We start from the raw sequence: 22,715 nt of genomic DNA, 5'->3' as shown, positions 1-22,715 counted from the left end.
GTACCATCTAAAATAGTTTATAGCTTATACCAGAAGTTACTCAATTAAAAAGTAAGTAAAACCATTGCTTTAGAAGCAACAAGTTGACTTTACTTAACATGGGTAAACCTGTTGAAACTGTTCGACGTAATTTTTATAATTTGATGGCTCAAACTTTGTGAAGATTGAGATCGTTATTTGCAATTAGCGTCTTAGTGGCTAATACAAATGCAAAATACATGTGTTTTTGTTGTTTTTGTTGATATATATATATATATATATATATATATATATATATATATATATATATATATATATATATATATATGATGATGATTTCATGGTAGTGTTTGTCAACTCATTCAGCACTCCGATTTTTTTCCAACAAAGAACTGAGAGCAGTTCTGACTCGGACCAAAGAAAATTTTGTGATAAGCACATGCATGAACAGAATACTTATATGAGTCAAAAATATACACTTTTAGATTTTCTCAATATAAAAAGTCAATGAATTTACGTCTCCATCTACACTAGGACCCATTTTTCTAGTCATATCCTATCGCTGCTGTGCTGATGACACTCAACTCTTTCTCATTTTGGCCCGATGATCCAACAGACATTTCAATCTGGATGAAGGACCATCATCTTCAACTCAACCCTGCCAAGGCAGAAGCACTTGTGATTTCCAGCAGCCCAACCCTTCATTACAACTTCTTCATCCAGCTACTTCAAACATAACATCACATCCCTGATCATCAACGTGCACTGGTTGCCATTTGCTCCTCACATCAGATAGATCATCATCTGGCTTTGCACAGCTTTACTTAAATTCAGAATCAAATTAACTTCAGACTTATGTAGTTTTTTTTTCTCATCCTTTACTTGTACCAAACCTGTTTGGATTTCTTTCTTCTGTTGAACACTGAAGAAAGAAAAAATAAAAAATAGCTGGATACCTGGTTGATGTAAAGTCGGTTTTATATTCACGTATTCAGACTTTCTCCTTAATAATATAATTTCAGCAAAATGCTATTTTCAAATTCTAAATAGAGAAACCATTTTAGCAAAGTACGCCTACAACATTTCCCCACAACAAAATTTCTTTGGCCCAGATCTGGCCCACACAATCAGCTTTGCCTTGGCCAACATTCCACAGTGAATTATGGTACATGATTGCAGCAATTCTGGCTTCTATACAAGGGCCAAACATGGACCATATCTGGGCCAAGTTTCAGCCAAGTTAATAACCCATAACTGGGACATATGTTGGCGTGTCATGACTGCAATGAGTTTGATAAACCTATGAAGCATTTCGCTTTATGGCCACACTGTGACATGATTGGTAGAATTTTTTCTTTAATTAAAAAATAATTTAAATGCATTTTCAAACGTGGACTAAGAAAGGCCAAACCGGTGGCCACTAATCCATTTTTAACATCCAGGCCAAAAACTACATTTGCTATCCAAAGTCTTGTGTGCCACCTTAAAGAAGATGCCACCTCTGCCAAACTGAGCCATGTTTTGCCCACATGCTGTATGCCTAGACAAATGCCTGCTGTGCCAGCTTTATGCCAAATCAGGGCCAGGATTCTTTGCTTCCTGTGTTGGTAACAGTCAATTAAATTGTGCTAATGTTATTTTGCAGTCATAATTGCATATGATTTCAAACCAAATATTAAAAGTAGCATGACGTCAAAAACAATATAGGGACACAAGTTTTCACTTTGTTAAAAATAATGAATGAATGTGTGAATGTAAAACTAACTTTACCTCAATGGAAACCTGTAACCTGTTTTGACTTCCATTGACAATTGACTTTGTTTTTTGTTATTTTCAATACTATAGTCATATGATTACAGTTTTGATTAAATAGTAAGTACATTTTTTATAGTGAACTATCCCTTTTACTCAATTTTATTTCCATTTTGTCTATTTCTTTACTCTTTGTTAATGTGGTGTGTGCTGTCCCTTTAAGGGCGTTTATTTGTGGACTCCTCGTCATCATGTGATCACCTGGCAAGAGGTGCAGGTAAATTAAAAAATATTCGAAAGTGCAAAAGAAAGTCGTGTTGCTTTCATGTCAAGACTGAAATACTGTCATATCCAGCTGAAAAATCCCCCTTCAGTCAACTTTTCCCAATGAGGTGAGCAGAACTTTGTTGTTATTAGTGATTTGATGGAACAGTGATATCGCTATTTGTGATTAGCGTCGTTGCGGCTAATCCAAATGTTGTAAATTACACTGTTTTTGTTGTTTGTGCTAATCCGTTCGTTTAAATTACAAATTGACATATTATTATAAAGTGATGTGTTTAAGTCGTAGATCATTTTTAGATATTTTCAAAAGAGAGACGTTTCTAGAAAATCTTCATTTGTGATAATGCTTCAGGCTATCATATTTTGCGTTGTTGACAATCATTTCTTTAAAAACGTTAAGCTTTTTATCCAAGTTAAACCCGAGTTTAATGTTGAATGTCTATTTAATATACAGAGTGGTCATAGAATTATTATTAAGAAAAGAGATGTCATATTTTACATAGATATAAAGATATAGACAAGAAGGTCCTTATGGTAAATCTGTTGACATTTTTAGGCAAGTTAAATGGTCGGAGAGGAAGCCTAACATCTTCCATTTCAAGGCAGATAAAAAAAATATTTTTAAACTCTTAAAGGACTCTCAAGTCGTAAAGCGACCAGAACTGTGAATATACGTAAAAGCTAAACTCCTCTTCTCTGTGGTAAATGTTATGTATACCCACTCTTGTTCTTTGTTTTCATCATCATCATTTTCTTGTCGGCTTAGTCCTTTTATTAATCCGGGGTCGCCACAGCGGAATGAACCGCAAACTTATCCAGCAAGTTTTTACGCAGCGGATGCCCTTCCAGCCGCAACCTATCTCTGGGAAACATCCACACACACACACACACACACACACACACACACACACACACACACACACACTCTCATACACTATGGACAATTTAGCCTACCCAACTCAGCTGTACCGCATGTCTTTGGACTGTGGGTGGAAACCGGAGCACCCGGAGGAAACCCACGCGAACGCAAGGAGAACATGCAAACTCCACACAAAAACGGCAACTGAGCCGAGGCTCGAACCAGCAACCTTCTTGCTGTGAGGTGAACGTGCTACCCACTCCGCCACTGCGTCACCTCCGTTCTTTGTTTTATTTTTTTTTCTTTCTCATTATTTCTTTTTGTTACTTTGTTGACACATGTTAGGCTAAAATGTGTAATATTGTAGGACTTGTCATGCATTTGACTGGAAATAATAATAATAATAAATAAATAACAGTTTAATCTAAACCTGTTATTCGAAGTGTTATATGATAAAAAGCTTGATTTCTTTTTGTGTTTGTTTGTTTGACCACACATGTAAATACTGTAAACTACACACATAAAATGTGCACAAAACTAAACTAAAAACATAAAATGCCTGACAAAAAAAAAAAAACTGCATACAGAAATATTTACATTGCAAAGACCATAAATCATTCTACAAAGCGTACAATATGGTGGGACCAGTGAGAAGTTTGATGAAAACAAAACACGCATGACTGAATATATAAGGACATTATCTCATTCAGAGTTTTGAAATGTCACATACAGCAAAGTTTATATTGTCCAAATATGGTGACCAAGTGCAAATAACTGTATCAGTTGTGGAATGGCTAAGACATAGTCTCTTGATTGATTGCAATCCTTTCATGGAAAGGGGTTTATCATTGATCCATGACATCCGAATGTTATTCCTGGCAGAAAAAGTTAACAGGAAGAACAATCGCTGTTCATTCTTGTTCCTAATAAGTTTACAAGGAAAACCAAAGAGAATGGACAGAGGATCTATATCCATGTCCAAACCTAAAATGTTATTTATTTGAGCTATGATTCTGTGCCAATAGGCCGGAATGACCTGACCGTCTTGTATACCTGCAATGTTTTTTTTTTTTATATGGGCAACAAAACCTTGTGTAGTGCTTTAGGCTATTTGGGACTTACAAACAAACACATAACTATTGTTGCCGTTTTATAATTTATTAAGTACATTGACATCGTAGTTGATTATATTAAAACCTAATAGTTTTAGGCCCCGTTTAAACTATTGCATTTTAGTTTGAAAACGCATAAGTTTTGCTATGGTTACGCCATCCGTCCACACTACACCGGAGTTTTCGAGCGCCAAAAAAGAAGCGTTTTGAATACGCAGAAGAGGCCGTTTTCATCCTAAAACGCTGCTGCTCCATCTCAGTGTGGATGGGGGAAAACGGAGACATCTGAAAACGGGGGCAGGGCTGCTGACATTCGCCTCTCTGATTGGGGCATTTCCTCAACATTAAGTAGCCTACAAACAGTTAAAGTTCTGCATCCTCTCCTTGAAAGTTCAGACTTCGCAAGTTTGATATGGAAAACTCCAGACTCCAGAAGAAACATGGAAGACTCCAGAGAACATGTCGGGCACATTTTTAATGGGAACAGTGTACTGTAACCTCATTCACATCATCCTGGCTACTTTGTTTCACTTTTTCTTAACAATAAAATAAAAACATGAAGGAACTGCTATTTTCAATTTGATATTACCAACTTAACAGACAGCAGAAATGTTGAGGTGTTGTGCTGCATATATGAGCGTCATTTTCACAGTGTGCATATTTATAACAAAACGGAGCCTATAACGTAACTGCCTCCTTTCATTGTCATTGAAAATACGAAACATACCGTCTCTTTTGCTGAATATCAGTTTTAATAATCAATAACGGCCATTATAAAAGTATAACGTACAATAAGTTTAAACATTATATGAAATAAAGGCAAGCAATTAATCAATATGCAGAATGTACGTGGTTAGATTAATTATTAATTTATCTCTGCGATCAGCCAAAACACGTTACCCGAGTCGAACAAGTAGCCTAATAGATTCAAAAGACCAAAGTCGGGGAATATGTTGTAAGAAATAGACAACAAGATAAATAAAAAATCACGTTTAGCGAATATAGTGAGAATAGATCCAGCGGGAGATCCTTGATAAACACTCTGACTAGCACAGCTCTCTGCAGCGCTTGCCAGAGAGTGTGTGTGTGTGGTCACGTGATGTACGTTTTCAGTGTTTTGGTGTAGACGGAGAGCCGTTCAGAAACGCTAGTGTGGACGCGGATCGTTTTCATTCTAAAACGCCGTTTTAAAACTAAAAAGCACTAGTGTTAATTGGGCCTTTGAGCAAATATGCATATTTATTTATCCAATCTGCATTAAATCCATAGTAATAGTTTTGAACTAGGGTTGCACAGTATATAATTGCAGCATCAATATCGCAATGTGCACATCTGCAATAGTCACATCGCAGGGTCTGCTATATAGACTTGGGATTATTGTTGACCAGACGCCACAGTTGAAATAATGTGATTTACTGTATTTATTAAAGGGCACCTATGGTGAAAAATCTACTTTTCAAGCTGTTTGGACAGACATGTGTGCAAGTACAGTGTATAGATTGTGTATAGATTGGGGTGATATAAACACACACAGTCCTTTTTTTTTTAATTTAACAACAAAAAAACGGTGGAGCAATTGGAGCGGTTTTCAGACCGACCGCAACTTTACGTAGGGGTGCGATCCCCCCGCCCACCAATATTGATTGACAGCCTTGAGTCACGATCATATCCTCAGTTTCTTGTTGCACGTCCACCATTTTCAGCGTGTGAGTCAAAGCGATATCGCTAAAGGAACACCCGTGCTCTATTTTTGATGAAAAGCTCATTGGGCTCAACACAGGATCAATATTCTCCACATTATCGCTGTAATCAGAATTATTGCGTGTACCTTTTGCGTGGCGCCGTGCTTTTCGGAGCTCTGGGCGTGGGTTTCTGTCGGCGTGCACGCGGTGGAGCATCAGGTCAGCGGCTCGACGCTGCGTGGGTTTCTGTCGGGCTTCACGCAGCGAGCTTCAGGTCAGAGACACGGCGCTGCGTGGGTTTCTGTTGCCGTGCACGCAGCCTAGCTTAAGTTAATTCAGTGTGTGTGGTTATTAGTCTCGAGACTATACAAAGACACAAATCATTTTGTACTCTCTACTTGGTCTGTGTCCGACTCGTACGGCTGAATGCTCAACCTAGCAAGTGGTGCTCACTGCAGAGCCATTTGGGCTGAGCTGAGCTCCAGCGAGGGGGAGCTTGAGCTTGAGCTCCTCCTTTCTTGCACTTCTTCTACGAGTGATGTCACTGGGGGTAGGGTTAGGGGTGGGGTTGGTGTACGCATTAAAACAGCTTATAGGAGGAGGAGCGAGAGCTCATGCTCCCCCTCGCTGGAGCTCAGCTCTGCTCAAATGGCTCTGCAGCGAGCAGTGTCTCCATCCTAGCATAGCTTAGCTTCTCCCTCTGTCTGTCAGCCTGTCTGTTGCAAACACAGAGCATGGGAGCTCTTTGCTCCGCCCCCTTGTTACGTTGGGCGGGAAGCCGAAACTGTGAAGCAACACGCCCCTAAACAGCAAACTGTGTAAACGCCCCCAACATGACACTTTTTAACACATTATAATAAAAACATCTGAACTGTGTGTTGAACTGAACCTAAACTGGCACACTCAGAAGAACCATAATATTAATATTAAATCATAAAAAAGGGGTAAACTATGTGCCCTTTAATGCTTGTGGTTTATTATTTGTTATGCATATTTTATGCACTGCCTAACAAAATCATCTTAATTAACCTAAAAGGACAAATTCTTTACAAATTAGAGCCATTTGAGTCATCTGGTGAAATTATACTTAATGTTGCAATATGGATTGGAGAAAAATGTAATTTTGTATTGTTTGTTTTTTAATATGTGCAGTAGGGTTGTAACGGTATGAATTTTTTACGGTATGATAATCGTCTAAAACAATACCACGGTTTGACGGTTTCGCAGTATACGGTATGTTACAAATGTTACAAAATAATAGAACAGTGAAGCAAATTTAACTTTTTCCAAATAATATATTTTCAGTTACTATAAACAACACCACTTACAATGAACAAATAAAAAAATAATAAATAATGTGTTAAAGTCCAAATAAAGTCCAAATAAACATGGTGCAAATCCTCAGTAAAAAAATAGATATAAATATTTACTATACTATAAATAGTTACATAACGAAACTAGATTCAATATGGAACATCCTTAGGTTTTATGTGCCAGCATGGATATGGTTGTCTGTGGATATGGATTTGAATATGGTTGTCTGCAATGCAGACAAACAGCTGCACCTTCATTTGCGTCTTTTGAAAACAGCAAGAGCAGCAGTTCGTCTTTGCTGTGTCACTGTTTTGTCATGTTTCTGTGCTGCTGTGCATGCAAAAGTACTTAGTATGAGAATTATTTCATGCAAAACTTTTTTTTTTGCGTTTTATTTAGCCGCGCATAAATGTATGCCTATCTCTCATTCCGTGTTGTTCAAAAAGCTCATTGTTGGTCCACAAACAAAAGCGAAACCTATGCTTGTTGGTTGTGATATAGCGAGTTTGAACCAATCTGGGCATGGAGGAGGGACAATGCATCAATGTATCATGTCTGGTTTGTCTGGAGACACAGTGACGAGCGTTTCTTTGTCAAATCAGCGTTGTCAAATTTTGATGACATAACCGCACTGATTCCGGAGCCTCTGAAAGTCCGCGAATGTTATGTGATACAGCACTGGAAAGCTGAGATTCTCTTCTTTATGCCAATTTTTGAATTGTATGAATGGGATCAGCGGATCAAAAGTTATTAAACATTTAAGAGCAATACTTATTTTTAGCCGCGGGTGGCTGTCTCGGTCTTTAAGGGTTAAAACCGGTGATATGCAATTGTTCATGGTATGATAATCGTGCACGTTCAAATCGTGGTAGACCGTCATACCGGTATATTGTTACAACCCTAATGTGCTGGCCTATTTTGTTTTTGTTCTACATCATGTCTGTTCTCAGCTTACTTGTTTCAGATTTGTGTATGATTTCTACTTTATTTTTGCGAGGTTTATTGTGAGGTGGATGGAAATGCATGTGAGGTAGATGGGGGATGTGAAGTGAAAGTGAAATGCAAGTGTAGTTTAATTTGACAGAAAAATCACACTGCAAAAGAGGCGTAGCTAAAACTCAGAAGAAGACATGACAAGCCCGTACACAAGTGTTAAAAGCTCATTAAATGGTGATAAAAATTCATTTAGCATGTTCACACTCCCTCGCAATACTGTATGTCAATTTATTAACCAACAACACTGGATTTGAGTAGCTCTTAAAGGGAAGTTTGTTGACCTCATGCATACCTCATTTTTACCTCACCGTCTTCTACATTTCTCTTTCTAGCTAGTGTGTCTCATTTCAGAAGCTCAGCTGCTATAAAGATCCATTTAATCCGTGTCTCTGCTGCCGAGGCCTCTTTCCCTCCTCGTTCTCTCTCTCTCTCGTGCTGAAGTGGAAAACATGGTCAGCATCACCATCTGTGTGTGCTGAGGATCAGGTGGGCTGTTTGCTGCGATTAAACGTCTTCTAATCCTCCGCCTGCTCTTCTCACAGCAAACACAGAGAGAAGAGGAAGCCACAGGAAGAGTGTACTGAATGATCTGAATAGTGATATTCGGTCTGTAAACTGATCATACTTTGTGATTTAATGGGATGAACAAATTTCTAAATCAAACCTACAAGCGAGCGGATCAAAAGAAAACACTTTTACCATTGGTTTTATACTGCAGTTTAGTGAACAAGAATGTTGTCCGCCAGTAGTTTCATTCCTAAATGATTCAGTGGGTTTGATTAAACGAATGACCCGATGGTTTGTTCATAGGCATGCGGAGTGTGTTTGAAGTAGCCCTGATATACCCTAATTGACTTGATCCTGCGTTAGTCCTCTTATATTATTCACTTGAAGTCAGAAAATTTTCAAATTGGGTGCATGGAAAGTAGGGCTGTGCAATTAATCGAAAATCCGATTTCGATTTTGGCGTCAAACGATTATAAAAAAGCATTAATCGAGATAAACGATTATTGCATCATATACCGCCCCCTTTCCAGCTGTTGCTCCTAAAAGCGCGAAAGACCGCGTGCTTATGTGTGTGCGGCACGGTTAGCATTCGGCCTCATTCGCACACTGAAGCTGGAATTATACTTGCGTCTGGCGCCGCATCGCGCACCTCCGCTGACCGCGCACGCAACTCGCAAAACGGACAAGGCGCAGACATCTAAAGTCATCTTAATGTGAGCGGTTTAATGGTCAAATAGATGTCAAAACGCAGTGTTTAGTGATTATTCATAATAACCCTCATTTGTGTAATAACAAACTAGTTAAGAGTTGAGGATCAAAAGACACGTGAAAGAGAAACCATTAAAGAGACAGCGCGCGATGTTACTTTTATCATTAATCAAACGAAACGAGAAAATCCTCTGCTCTTGACTGAAGGATTTTTGTAGCTAAAGTTTTATTCTTACTGTGAAAATCCTTAAAGCACAGTTTGTTTCATATTTTTATTCTATTGTATTATTTTTTTTTTCCTTTGCAGGGAGGAAAATAACTGTATGTATACATTAAAGTCAGAATTATTAGCCCTCATGAAAAAAAACCATATTCCCAGGAGCGGTAATAATTTTGACTTCAACAGTAATCGTTTTAAATAATCGTGATTACAATTATGACCTAAATAATCGTGATTATGATTTTTCCCAAAATCGAGCAGCCCTAATGGAAAGAGCTTTTGAGTTGTGTATTGTAAGGCTGTACAATATATTGTTTAAGCATCGATATTGAAATGTGCGCATGCGCAACTTGCAGGATCTGCAGTGTTGTATTTAAAATAGAGTTATCTTCATCTGTAGTTCGCTTCATTTGGTCCGGACTAAGGGCAATAAATGATGCATCGTTGCATTTTCCATAATTCCGTCATTCCATAATAGTCCAAAAGGTGATGATAATAATTAAACATGGCAGTTTGGTCATGTTTGCTGAAAGAATCACTTGCTCCTTTGTTTTTTCCAGCTTCTCCTTTGTTTTTTTTCACGCGTCAGTCTCGCGTTTGTCTGTTTCTAAAAAGATCGGATGTCCGAAGCACACTCATTCACACATTTTTACTATCAGCTTAAAAATTTTGCTATTTCAAATATACTGTAGACGTGCGGTGAGTGCAAGTGAGAGAAAAACCGCTTGCGCTTTAGACGGCCTTGTAAAAAAAACTATTGGGCACAGGGTAGATTATGCTCTTCTTCTTGGCTTTGTGGCTGTTCATCAAGATGACGACCATGGCTTGGTATTATATGTATATATTAATACGGTGTAATGTCTCGGCTGTGTTTTTTAAAAAGTTGGTTCTTTTGTTTTCATTCTCCTGGCTAGTTGTACAAGCGAGTGACGTATTTATGTAAACCAATTACATTCAGTTCCGTGTCTTGCTCCACCTTTTGTTTCCTTTTTGTTTATGCTAGGTACTAGAGATAACAGAGTTAAATTTTCTCATCTGCTTGTGTTTTTAAGCATTCAGACACAAGAAATTGTACTGTTTGTGATAGGGCTGGGCGATACACGATACATGTTTCATATCATTCAGTATCTATAATTATTGAATATTTTTTTAACAATCCATTTAGGAATATTAGTTTTTTAACCACTTTATTTTAATTTACCAACATTACTGAGGCAAATAGTTTCAATAGTCAGAACAAAAATATTTAAACAAAATATCTCATCTCTTTATAATAAAATAAATGTACATGTTAGAGACTCTCAATGATGATTAAGCCTTTTCACACTTTTACATGTAGCGAAATTGGACCTCCCCAACCATACACAAACATCACACATTTTAGGGTAAGACCGGTCAGACGAGAGGTAGCTTTTAGAAAGAGGAAATAAGTAGGGCAGATTGAGATCGAGGGAAAAAAGTCCAAGCACAAGCACTTAAACACATAGACATAACATTACAACAGGGGATGTGGATACAGGCCCCGTTTACACTTGTGCATTTACATTTAAAAACGATCCGCGTCCACATGATCCGCGTCAACTAGCGTTTCTGAACATATCTCCGTCCACACTACGCCACCAAAAACGTATATCACGTGACCATTCACGCACTCTGGGCATTCTAGTATAAACAGAAAGCATGTGTCTTGCTCGGCATTTGGTTATTGTTAGTCAACGAACGCCGGTTGAACAATGAACGCGATGGCAAAGAAAGCAAGAGAGGTATTTTTGTGGACAGACGACGAGGTCAAGTTCTTACTAAACGTAACAAATGAATAACTGCACAATGGTGCCTAAAATAGACAATAGTGCAAACAACGCTCCCATTTCTGTGTCCATGTTGTTGTTTACATTGAAGGCTGGTCTGCTGTCTTCCGGTAGCGTTAAAGCCATCTGTTATAGTCATGTGATAGCAGCTTGACGAATAAGGGAAGGATACGCAATGACACAAAAGCCCCAATCAGGTAGCGAATCTCAGCAGCCCCGCCTCCATTTTCAGATGTCTCCGTTTTCCCTCATCCACACTGAGACAGAGCAGCAGCGTTTTAGAATGAAAACAGCTTCTCCAGCGTTTCTAAAACGCTCTGTTTTCGACGCTCAAAATCGGCGTTTTGTGGACGGATGGCGTAACCGTAGTAAAACCTATGCGTTCTCAAACTAAAACGCATTAGTGTAAACGGGGCCATAGTCTGATGAAGGCAGCAGCCAGAGGGAGCTGGTCACAGACCCGCCTACCCACACTGGTGGGTGAAAGCACACAAAGGCATAGGATGCGGGTCTGTAGTTGTGGACGTGTGTTTGTGTGTGTGTGTGTGTGTGTGTGTGTTTGTGTGTGTAAAGGCTGATTTATACTAGGCGCAGTCTACGCGTGGACGCATAGCCCTTGCTATGGCCGTCAGTGATGCTGACGCCCACCTCTCAATGTCCAGGCCCGGCCCTAACCAATTTGGCGCCCTAGGCAAGATTTCAGGTGGCGCCCCGTCACATCGCAGTAAATTCCACTGCTAGTGTAAAGTCATAATGATCGACTACTACAAGTTAGGAAAATGTCAGATAAATATGCCAATGCAATTAACATTATTGCTGAATAGATCTAATATTTACACATTTGCTTGAGGAAGGAATGATGGGGGTAGATACATTACTATTACTATTTTCCATAACATCTATGCCCATCCATAACATTAGCTGACGTCAAAACTAACAGTTAGCACTATAGCTATTTAATGATTAGCAATGTTATGTCATATCTACCGACGTTGGCATGTTAAAATATGGGACAACAAATAGCTTCAAATGATAGAATACATAGCAAACAACAGAAAATATAGACAATAAAATAAAAGGTTTAACCTATTAAAATCAATGGCCTATACAAAAATTAAATAAAGCTATAAAATCTATTTAACTTTTAATTGTATTTGCATATTAATTAAAGTTACTATAGTTATTTAGTGTAGAGCAGCAAATGAATCTCTCATTGTGTTTTGTTTGATAACAGAGGTGTTAATGTAAGAATGCACCGATCTATAATGAATGAATGAATGAAGCATTTGACTACTTTAGTAACTTTTGTGCTCATTTAAGAAAAAATTAGTTGTGTTTAAAATAAAACAAGCAGGATAAAGCAAAAAACAAAAAAAAAGAAAAGAAAAAAAAAGCACTTTTCCGACGGTCCCTTACGGAGAGCTCCACTCCGCGCGAGCTTAGCTTTCCTGGCTAAACGCATATCCCAGGCTAAACGGAGCAGTGCTCATAATATCGAGCGAAAAAAAAAAAACGAAAACGACAGCTGTGAAACATAACCTGCTTTGTCTTTTTGTAGGAAACACACTTTAGATCTTTTTAGGGTAAGAGGTTTTTGAGTTATTGCCATCTATCACCGAATGTGTATCAGGAATATTGAAAACAAAACCAACTTACCCCCGCTCATTTCTGGCGCCCCCTGGATGTACAGCGCCCTTAGCATTTGCCTATACTGCCTATGCCACGGGACGGCCCTGTACATGTCGCAGCGAAAATTTATTTGTGCAATGATTATTCACCATTGCTCTAACAAATAGTGAAAAGACATCCTATACTTTTGGATGGTAATGCAAACCCAAGCATTGGGTTAAAAGTGCGATTTAAATTGAATTGTTGGGTCACCCACTGTTGCGAGTGTAGATATACAGTATTAAATAATGACAAGTCAGATTTGAAAAGAAATTAGCTACATATAAGCATAATTTCTCCATTGTCATTATCAGACTCTTGCTAAAAATTGTACTCAGTTAAAAACAACCCCCGCTTTCTGCCAGTCAGGTTAATTCAGCTTTTTTATTTGACTGTGTTTTGTCTTTTTTTTTTGTGCTGTGATCAAGACAGACCTGCCCTTCTCTCTCATCCTATGATGATGCAATTTGTTCATGATGCAGAGAGCCTTCGGTTTTCATCAGGAGATCTTTCACTTCGCGAGGAGCAATTGTTGTATGACATGACAGAAACAGGAGAAGGAAGAGCAGATGACACCTCATCTGCGGATGAATAATTAAAAAACAGATTGATCAAAGCGGAGCCAAACGCACCCTTTCATTCAACCTGTCATTAACGCCACGTTTGGCTTCTGTAATAATTCATCTTTTTGTTCTCTAGCTGTATAACATGGACACTGATCTGCTTGCTCCAGGGCTCATCAGAGTGTCGTATTAGGAGCCTTAAAAGCGGCTTGATCTTCTTGACAGCGGCTGTATTTCTCTGCCAGTGAGATCACCTCTCAGGTCTTTTTCTGTCTTTTTCCGCTTTGACTTTGAAAGTTCATGAATGCAGCATCAGGATTTTCCGACCATCAGCCTCTTGATTGGTTCAGTGACTTTTCTGTAGTAGTTTATGTAAAGACATTTGGTGATTGTGATTCTCTGTGAAGGAATGAGATGAGAACGTGTGTGTGCATATAAGGTAGCTTTTATTTTATGTCAGCTATGACCCTGGACCACAAAACTGGTCTTTTATTTCTCAGGAATTTTTTGTTTTTGGCAATAACAAAACAACAAAAGCGAGCAGGATATTTGTATTTGTTTGCTATAAATGCTTTTGTTGTTTAAAGGTACAGTTTATATATCTGCCTTTGTATTAAAGGACAAATTTGTATTACAAGGAGTATATAAATATATTTATACATTTTAATACAAGAATTGCTGTGCTGTGAAGAAAATCTAAAAATTTGTTTGGAAAGCATTGTCAATGTACCGTGATGCACCGAGATATCGAATTGAACCGAATCGATGGCATGATAATCGTAACCAAACCGAACTGTGAGACCAGTGTAAGTTCACACCTTTAATTATTAGACCATTTTTTCTCTGGCAAAATAAGGCATTTGTCAATATCTGATTCCCTTATTCTTTATATTTAATGTTATATAGGCTATTGTAGATACACTGCTCCAGTAAACATTTATTCTCATGCACAACACTTTGTTCGCTATCAAAGAAAAACACATTAAATGCTTGTCATAATCTTAAATGCCATATGACCATTTAGGGCTTACTCACACTATGCCATCCGTACCGTGCCCAGGCCCGGTTCCCGGATCGTTTGAGAAGTGTGAGTGCGCTGAATCGGGCTCAAGCACGGTTCACTTGGCCGGCCCTGGCCCGGTTGGAAGAGCGCGGTTCACTTGGGCTTTGGCGCGGTACGCTTGTGTGTGAGTGCAAAATGCGCCAAAGCCCGAAACTGAAAGCGAGACGTGACTTTTACGGGACTGTTTCATATGAATTTATTAATCATTCTTACTGTTCAGTGAACGCAAACTGCCGTAGTTTATTATTAAAGACGAGAACTCCTCACAGCACGACAGCTGCCCAATCAGCAGACCTGCTTCAGAATCAGCAGACCTCCTCATTCTTGCAGCACGAGGGCTTCATGATTGTTTATGAGCGCCAAAAGTGGCGGATCTTTTCGGCGAAATATCTGACTGCGTGTCACTGCATCCCTAAGGACTGTTTGGCGAAATATTTGACTGCTTGTCACTGCATATCAAACCGACTGAAACGAAATAACTAGAGAAATCTCCACTGTGCTGCTGAGTGAGAGAGCGCTTCTCACTGAACAGCGCAGCAGCGATGACATAAGCATGCCGAGGCCCGTTTGTGTTGTGAGCGCGGGCCGTCGGGGGAGACGGGAGGGGGGACAAGCGTGCTTTGGCCCGGTTCGAGGCAACTGTACATGGTGTGAGTACGGCCTTAAATGATGTGCGCACAGGTTTCACTTTCACTTCCGAGTGCGGCTCATGGCTGGCATCACTGTGAGAAAAAAACACACACATACAAATCATACTTTCCACGCGACTTCCAAACTATCGCTCTGCAACATACTGAACGTTATTTACAACTTTATTAGATGTTATTCACAGCCTATATGAAGGTTCTCTCCAATAAAATAGGCATCATTGGCCGGCACTCACGCCTCCTCAGTAAACAAACAGTGTTTGAGCTCAAGTGGGAAGACATCATTACATTAAAACAGAAATGACATTTCAGGGTGAATTATCCCTTATAGAGACAGTATGTGAAACTTTTAACACCATTTGGAAGTGTCCATGTTGCTGTGAAGACCGCCTTTGCTTCTCTCCTGACCTTGAAAATATAATTGACTGAATCGCAGAAAAGCTGAATTAAGATCATGCGTAGGGTCGAATTGAGATCGCAATCTTTTCTCGATTAATCGTGCAGCCCTAATATATATAATACATTTACAATCAATACAAGTAAATAATAATAATAATATAGAAGTAAATAATTATTTGCATTTAGTAGTAAAAAGGTTTTTAAAACTATTGATGGATTTTAATATCAATATTTATTTAGGTGATTGTATCGATTAAAAAAAAACGTTTAAGACAGGTGCCACCCAACAACCAGAACATTCTCTTAATGTTTATATTTTGTTGCTGTTGCATCAAACAATACAGTTTGACTTTGTTCTTTTTTTCAAGCACAAAATAACTTTAAATAATAATAATACTACAATAATACTTTAAAAACAACTTTGTTATTTTAAATAATAAAGTTTTATTTATTTTTTATTTTTTATAAAAGCTTTTACAGAACAGGCAATTTATTGCAGTTTTTCTTAGTGACTTTGGTGCATTTCTCACAACACTATTTACATTTGCACAACAGTTAATGCAAACTGCAGAACAATTAGTGCAAACTGCAAAACCCAGCTGATAACCTGCAAAAGTGCATCACTTGCTCAAAATGGATAGTTTATTCCTCAAAAGCAAGTATTGATTTCAATCAAAGTGTCAGTGTCATCAAAATAAAAAGTCCTGTCACCATTGTTTATGAACAAGATAGTCAAATGGCTTTGTCCTGTTTTCATTATGACAGTTTACTCTGTACATTTTTTTCAATGCAAAAAAAATACTGATTTTGATGACACTTCCTGAAAATGCTCAAGACAGCACTATATACTATTTGCACAGCCATTTGAAAACTACAGTAAAGTTAGACATCACTGCATTTAGTAAGGTATCTGAGTACAAAACACTGAATATGTATGTTTCACATTTTTACTGCACATGCTCTTTACAATTCTAATTTATTCACAGCATTGTGCAAAAGAATAAATACACCCGTATTTACAACAAACATAAACTGCCTTTGGGTAGAGCTGTGCACAACTGTAAACAATATTGCAGTACATATTGGAACTAAACCTACAACATACACAGGTCTGTAAATCATTCATCAAATTGTTCAATTTTAAAGACATTTTTCAGGAAAATAAAGATTCAATTGTTTTTTATAAAGTTTGCTTGACCGATTTTGACGTCAAGTTCAAAATTTTTGTATGTAATGACTCAAGTAATGAATTGAGGACTATTAGTTTTATATGGAATGACTATTCAGCATCTACAAGTTTAGTTAATTTTGACTGACATGACATAAGCAAATGATAATGTTATAAATAGCAGAGAGTTGTATGAAAGCAAATGATGCATGTCCAAAAGCATTTGCAATTTGTTGAAAGGAATGAGAAACTGCTACTAGGATGTGCACAAATGACTAATTGTTTTGAGAAATGCATGACCTGTTGTGCAAATGTAAATAGTATTGTGAGAAATGCACCAAAGCCACTGAGAAAAACTGTAATTCATAAATCTAACCTTAAAATCGTAACATTCCCTACAGCTTACTTTTAGAATTTATAACTTTTCATAATTGTAAACTATTTCGGAGAATAACATGACAGATTTTTTTTTACTATTCATAAAATCTTTGTCCTTGTTCTACTTTATTTATTTGTGTCATTGCTTGATTCACTTCAGTGTCTTAAATAATATTTAAAATATATGTTAGATAAGCTAGTAGTTTTTTAAAATTGTCAAATTTCACTTATGTTTTATTTGATTTATTTCTTTGTTTAGTGGTTGGGTCAGTGGAAACATTGATATGGACAACCAACGAACTTGTTCGTCTGGTTCCAAGGTTGAGCTCTGAAATATCCTTGTATAACAGATCTTACTGTTTTTAGGTTAGACCAAGGATATTTTGTGTATGCTGTTTTATGTTATGACAGTTTTTCTAAGATTAAATTCTCATTTTAAAAGCAAAAGAAGCTTGATAAACTGTGTTTGTGTGTCCACAGCATTGCATGAACTTTGTCTTGTCAGTGGCAGAAACAGCTCATTACCTTGCAGTAATGAAATAACTAACTAAAGTGCCATATGTTCATCATCCATGTGTTGTTGTAATTAGTGTGGATAATTCAATTAAACACTCTTTCATGTTACACACGGTCTAGTTGGGGTGTTTCAGTGGTTAACATGTTTTCTTAATTAAATCTGAATTTTTATCTGCTGTGATGTACAAGTGTGTTTCACAGCTGATCGTGTCCTACAAGCACTGACAACCTATGGATGGATGGATAGAGACAGACAGATTAATGGATGGATGGTGAAATTGATAGATACAGGTAAAGGAAGAGATGCACAGATGGATTGATACCGATGGATGGAAACTGATGGATGGATAAATACAGATGGATAGATAGATTGATTTGGACGATTGATATGGCCGGACATGGATAGATAGATTCATAGATAGTTGAATATGGATGGATAGATTTGGATGGATCCATAAATATGAACAGATTGATAGATTGATAGATAAGGATAGATGGCTTGAAGGTTATCAATGGATGGATATAGACTGATAGATGAAAATAAAGAGATGTGGACGGATGGTTATGGATGATTGATCGATGCAAATGAATGGATACAGATGGATGGTTAGATGTTTATAGATGGATGAATACAGAGATAGATAGATAGATAGATAGATAGATAGATAGATAGATAGATAGATAGATAGATAGATAGATAGATAGATAGATAGATAGATAGATAGATAGATAGATATGGACATACAGTATGGATGGATTGAAAGATAAGGACGGATGATGGATGGATCTGGATAAGTGAATGGATACAAATAGTGGATGAATATGAATTGATTTAGTTGGTTCCATCTATATGGATGGATGGATGGATCCATCGATGTATAAGGATAGATGGATGAATATGGATAGATGAATGTATGCTGATGGTTCCATAGATATGGACTGATGGATAGATCGATAGGTAAGGACGGAGAGATAGATGGATGCAAATTAGCAGATGGATACAGATCGATGGATACGAATGGATGAATACTGATGGACTAATGGATAGATAGATGGATAGGAATGTATAGAAATGTACAGATGAATGGATAAAAATGGATGGGTGAATATGGATGGATGGATAGATTCGGATGGTTCCATAGATCCATAGATAAGGACGGATGATAGATGGACATGGATATGGATGGGTGAATGGATACGGATAGTGGATGAATATGGATGGATGGATGGATTCGGATGGTTCCATAGATATTGACAGATGGATAGATCGATGAATAAGGACGGAAAACAGATGGATACAAATGGATGGTTATGGATGGATGAATGAATATGGGCTTTTGGATAGATTCAGATGGTTCCATAGATATTTACATTTACATTTAGTCATTTAGCAGACGCTTTTATCCAAAGCGACTTACAAATGAGGACAAGGAAGCAATTTACACAACTATAAGAGCAACAATGAATAAGTGCTGTAGGCAAGTTTCAGGTCTGTAAAGTCTAAGAAGGGAAGTATTAGTAGTATTATTTTTATTTTTTTATTTTTTTTTTGGGTACAGTTAGTGTGATATTCAGAGAGGCAATTGCAGATTAGGAAGTGAAGTGGAGACTAAATAGTTGAGTTTTTAGTTGTTTCTTGAAAATAGCGAGTGACTCTGCTGTTCTGATGCAGTTAGGGAGTTCATTCCACCAACTGGGCAGATTGAGCGTGAGCGTTCCCGAAAGTGATTTCTTCCCTCTTTGGGATGGAACCACGAGGCGACGTTCATTCACCGAACGCAAGTTTCTGGAGGGCATATAGATCTGCAGAAGTGAGAGCAGATAAGAAGGAGCAAGGCCAGAAGTCACTTTGTAGGCAAACATCAGAGCTTTGAATTTGATGCGAGCAGCAACTGGCAGCCAGTGCAAACTGACTAGCAGCGGAGTGACATGTGCTCGTTTAGGTTCATTGAAGACCACTCGTGCTGCTGCGTTCTGGAGCAGTTGAAGAGGCTTGATAGAGTTAGCTGGAAGCCCAGCTAGTAGAGAGTGGATAGTAGATATGGACAGATGGATGGATCGATAGATAAGGACGGATGGATAGATGAACGCAAATAGATGGATATGGATGGACGAATATAACCGAATAGATTTGGATGGTTCCATAGATATTGACGGATTGATGGATCAATAGATAAGGACAGATAAAGATGCAGATGGATTGATAAAGGTGGATAGACCGATGGATACGAATGGATGAATGCTGATGTATTGATGGACGAATATGGATGGATGCGGATGGATCCATAGATATGGACTGATATGGATTGAAAGATAATTAAGGATTGGATAGATTGATAGGAATGGATGTAAATGGAAAGATGAATGGACACAGATGGGTTGATGAATATGGACGGATGGATGAATTTAGGATGGTTCTATAGATATGAATGGATGGTAAATGGATCAATAGATAAGGACGGATGGATAGATGGATACGAATGGATAGATATGGATGGATGAATGGATACAGATACATGGATAGATACGGACAGTAAATGGATTGATGGATGATGGATGGATATAATGTTGGATATAAGGATGGATGAATGGAGGGATATATGGATGAAGGGATGGATGTATGGATAGAAGAGGTTGATGGTGTGTGGTATGATTGTAAATGAGTCTGTGAGTCTCTAGAGAAAAACATCACACACAGATGAATTTACACATCAGACGGGTCTCTCTCTCTTTCTCTCTCTCTTTCGCTCTCTCATCTGCGAGTTCATCCCTCCTTCAACAGGCTGTGATGGAGAAGTGTTTTCTGGCTTCTCTAAATGTGAAGCACATTCCTTCAGTTCACTTCCACACAGCTTCTTCAGCACGTAATATCGTCAAAGGTGCACTTTCCATTTCAAAGCTTTCTGCTCTCTGTGTGAGAGTGATCGCGCCCCGGCGTCCGCTCTGTGTGCCTTCATTTCAAACACTCCTAAAGGCCATGTTTGCTGTTACAGCTTTATTCTTTCATTCATGCTGTACATAAATTATAGCAACCTTTATTTCAGTAGCTGTCCTTCATGAAGTCCTCTCTGCTCACATCACTGGACGACTTCAACTCTCAACCAAGAACACGGGATTTCAAGAGGAGCTGCTGTAAACACACTGATGTGCTTAGATAAAATAGTACTGTATTCAACTATTCTACTGCATACAATACTATAGTTCTGTAGCTAACTATTTTACTGCATACAATACTATAGTTCTGTAGCTAACTATTTTACTGCATACAATACTATAGTTCTGTAGCTAACTATTTTACTGCATACAATACTATAGTTCTGTAGCCAACTATTTTGCTGCATACAATACTATAGTTCTGTAGCTAACTATTTTACTGCATACAATACTATAGTTCTGTAGCTAACTATTTTACTGCATACAATACTATAGTTCTGTAGCCAACTATTTTGCTGCATACAATACTATAGTTCTGTAGCTAACTATTTTGCTGCATACAATACTATAGTTCTGTAGCTAACTATTTTGCTGCATACAATACTATAGTTCTGTCGCTAACTATTTTACTGCATACAATACTATAGTTCTGTAGCTAACTATTTTACTGCATACAATACTATAGTTCTGTCGCTAACCATTTTACTGCATACAATACTATAGTTCTGTAGCTAACTATTTTGCTGCATACAATACTATAGTTCTGTAGCTAACTATTTTACTGCATACAATACTATAGTTCTGTAGCTAACTATTTTACTGCATACAATACTATAGTTCTGTAGCTAACTATTTTACTGCATACAATACTATAGTTCTGTAGCTAACTATTTTACTGCATACAATACTATAGTTCTGTAGCTAACTATTTTACTGCATACAATACTATAGTTCTGTAGCTAACTATTTTACTGCATACAATGCTATAGTTCTGTAGCTAACTATTTTGCTGCATACAATACTATTGTTCTGTAGCTAACTATTTTACTGCATACAATACTATAGTTCTGTAGTCAACTATTTTACTGCATACTATTTTGCTGCATACAATACTATAGTTCTGTAGTCAACTATTTTACTGCATACTATTTTGCTGCATACAATACTATAGTTCTGTAGCTAACTATTTTGCTGCATACAATACTATAGTTCTGTAGCTAACTATTTTACTGCATACAATACTATAGTTCTGTAGCTAACTATTTTGCTGCGTACAATACTATTGTTCTGTAGCTAACTATTTTACTGCATACAATACTATAGTTCTGTAGCTAACTATTTTACTGCATACAATACTATAGTTCTGTAGCTAACTATTTTACTGCATACAATACTATAGTTCTGTAGCTAACTATTTTGCTGCATACAATACTATAGTTCTGTAGCTAACTATTTTACTGCATACAATACTATAGTTCTGTAGCCAACTATTTTGCTGCATACAATACTATAGTTCTGTAGCTAACTATTTTACTGCATACAATACTATAGTTCTGTAGCTAACTATTTTACTGCATACAATACTATAGTTCTGTAGCCAACTATTTTGCTGCATACAATACTATAGTTCTGTAGCTAACTATTTTGCTGCATACAATACTATAGTTCTGTAGCTAACTATTTTGCTGCATACAATACTATAGTTCTGTCGCTAACTATTTTACTGCATACAATACTATAGTTCTGTAGCTAACTATTTTACTGCATACAATACTATAGTTCTGTCGCTAACCATTTTACTGCATACAATACTATAGTTCTGTAGCTAACTATTTTGCTGCATACAATACTATAGTTCTGTAGCTAACTATTTTACTGCATACAATACTATAGTTCTGTAGCTAACTATTTTACTGCATACAATACTATAGTTCTGTAGCTAACTATTTTGCTGCATACAATACTATTGTTCTGTAGCTAACTATTTTACTGCATACAATACTATAGTTCTGTAGCTAACTATTTTACTGCATACAATACTATAGTTCTGTAGCTAACTATTTTACTGCATACAATACTATAGTTCTGTAGCTAACTATTTTACTGCATACAATACTATAGTTCTGTAGCCAACTATTTTACTGCATACAATACTAT

At 37.5% G+C, this 22,715-nt stretch overlaps 2 long non-coding RNA genes across 3 annotated transcripts in view; both read left to right on the top strand.

Moving 5' to 3' along the window:
• LOC141379974 (uncharacterized) overlaps positions 1-1,542 on the top strand; it is a 99,147-nt gene extending 97,605 nt beyond the window's left edge. For both annotated transcript variants that reach the window (XR_015519973.1, XR_015519972.1), the window contains one exon: positions 596-1,542. This is a non-coding gene — a long non-coding RNA (uncharacterized LOC141379974). The remainder of the gene's footprint in view (positions 1-595) is intronic.
• Positions 1,543-1,976: 434 nt separating this feature from the next.
• Positions 1,977-22,715, top strand: part of LOC147831752 (uncharacterized) — a 51,542-nt gene continuing 30,803 nt past the window's right edge. The window contains exon 1 of the long non-coding RNA XR_015519968.1: positions 1,977-2,123. This is a non-coding gene — a long non-coding RNA (uncharacterized LOC147831752). The remainder of the gene's footprint in view (positions 2,124-22,715) is intronic.

The sequence above is a fragment of the Danio rerio genome, chromosome 21 (assembly GCF_052040795.2).
Source record: "Danio rerio strain M-AB ecotype USA chromosome 21, GRCz13ab, whole genome shotgun sequence".
Classification (NCBI taxonomy): domain Eukaryota; kingdom Metazoa; phylum Chordata; class Actinopteri; order Cypriniformes; family Danionidae; genus Danio; species Danio rerio.
This window is presented reverse-complemented; position numbering and strand designations above follow the sequence as displayed.